We start from the raw sequence: 2,572 nt of genomic DNA, 5'->3' as shown, positions 1-2,572 counted from the left end.
CTTTTTAGAGACATGGAATCTGACAACTAGGAATTCAGTTTACATTGCATCTGAAAAGTGGTGCAGTGGCACTTTGTACTTTAAATCAGAAATAGGACAAATTCAATAGTCTTTTTAAAGATACCTACAAAAGACCAAAAGTGTAATCTTTAGTTCTAAGAGAACTGTTTTAGATGCCAAGTGTGAAAGAACTGAATCACAAAATTAGTGGGTGATATGAAGCTGTATCAAAGGTAAGAGCACAAAGAGATCTTGATTTTGGATTATGAATACTTTGGAAATACTTTGCTACTAAATTCCTTTAGTAGCAAAGGAATAATTTTGGATTACATAGCATGTTGACTTACAATATGCTAAACCTGCTATAGGCATGTTTTAAAAGTGTAGGGTGGTTTCTATTTTTGCTCTCTATATTCTTAACTGTCTGCTTTGTCTTATTTATTAATATACAGAGTAAGTGCTTCCTCTGTTCACAATGACTGTTATTAGCTTCTACACAAAGAAAGCTAAATATTCCATATCATTTGGACATGCTGAAAAATAGAACATGTATTAATCAAAATCCCATTTTATCAAATACTCTCAAAGACAAGTAGCATAAAAATCTTGTAAGTTTTATCCTACTATAGTAAAATGGTTTTATAACACAGTTTTTAATTGATCTCTATATCATATTATTTTCAAGTTAATGCTATTAAATTATAATATTTGGAAATTATCCAAGAATTAAATTATCAGCTCATTCTATTTTCACCAACACATTTAGAAGACTTTTTCTGGTCTACTTTCCTATCTACTTGTCACTGTTCCTGACCTCACCCACTTGCACATAACACACTTTATGTCTCCTTTTAAACTACCGCTAAGATGCTAGAGAACTGTCTAGGAACTCTACAGAATATAGAACAAATGATTGTGTGCCAGCGACTGAAGATATTGGAAGCTAACTACATGCTCATTCTTCCAGCCGCATCTAGATACCACTAACTTACCTTTTTGTTCTCTTTGGCCTAAAGCAGTGGCTCTCAACCTTTAACATGCAACAGAACAATTACCTAGAAAAGCTTGTTAAGTTTCTTGGACCCAACACCCTGAGATTCTGATTCGGTAGAAAAAATAGGAGGACGTTTTCTTACATTTCTATCAAACTTACAGATGGGGCCAACAATGCTGACTTGAGAACCACTGGCCTAGGTGCAGAAAAATTTTGTCCTAACAGATCTCCAATTCTGTGGGAAACTCAAGAAAACATCTGGAGCTGAATCATCGTGGTCTTCTCTTAGTGAGCTAAAAGTGATTTGGCTACCACCTAGAAATTATGAGGGAGTACTGTAAATATCATTTTAATAACTTTAAAATCATCATTCAGTTCAGTCACTCAGTCGCACGCATCTCTGGGACCCCATGAACTCCAGGCTTCCTTGTCTTTTTGCTTTTTCATACTGTTCATGGGTTTCCCTAAATAGTTACTTAAACAGAAAGATTTGGATTCTAATCAACTTTGAGACTGAATGCTGCACAACTCAATTTGAAACAAGGATCTTTAAAAAATGTTGATGACAAAAAAATAAGGAAAAGTCACTGAGATGATAAAAAGATTGTGCATACACAGCTGAGATCATTCTTTTCACTCTCACCCTTCCTTGAAATTCAATCCATTTTTAGTGAAAATTTACAAGTTAAAAAAATTATGGAAAAAACTAATAAATAACCATAATGATAATATATGCATTCATGTTATATTAAAATACCTTATTATATCATGATATCACCTATATTTAAATTACTCTAAAAATGCCATGAGAAAGTTTAAGACTTCATCTAAATATAAGTCATATTAGGTAACCAAATAGTCCCTCAGTTCTATTTAATGCATTTCACCTATACAGTTCTGTAAATAGTAATAAAGACATATCATTAATAGTTATCATGAGTCTTAGGAAACATTTATACCAATTCTTACTAGCTAGCCTATTTTTACTATATATACAAGGACTCTGGAGTATGCAAATTAAATGACTGACTTAAAATTGAGCCTGGATACAGGAAAATGCTGCTTTCCTCTTGATTTTTCTGTGAATCTTAAACTGCTCTTAAAAAATATAGAACCTGGATTATATTAATAAACTGATACCTTACTGTAGTAGTTAAGTTTTAATTTAAGTAAATGACAGGTCAATGGCCAAAATAACAAAACTGCCTTTCCCATCCACTGAAATTGAAAGATTATCTAACCTCTTCCTGACAGTGACATTTACATTACCACCTAGTGCTAGTTTTTTTGACCAAAGTCGAACAGTTTCAATTACCTGTTCTCTATGTGGTTCATGAAGTTGGAGAATCCATACATTAACATTTCTTTTATTTTTAGGAAAACACAATTCTTTTTCTAAATAGGGTTCAGTAATCAGATGAGGGAAAAAATTCACACAATTCAGTAGGAATACTTAAATATATGGGATGAGTTAACGCTACACTGTCTAAAATTCCAGTTGACCCAATATGTATGTCATGGATACCAATTTAAGGATGTGGATTCATCACAAACTTTCTCACTGCACTTTTTATTTAT

This window comes from Capra hircus, chromosome 2 (assembly GCF_001704415.2).
Source record: "Capra hircus breed San Clemente chromosome 2, ASM170441v1, whole genome shotgun sequence".
In the NCBI taxonomy this organism is placed as follows: domain Eukaryota; kingdom Metazoa; phylum Chordata; class Mammalia; order Artiodactyla; family Bovidae; genus Capra; species Capra hircus.
This window is presented reverse-complemented; position numbering follows the sequence as displayed.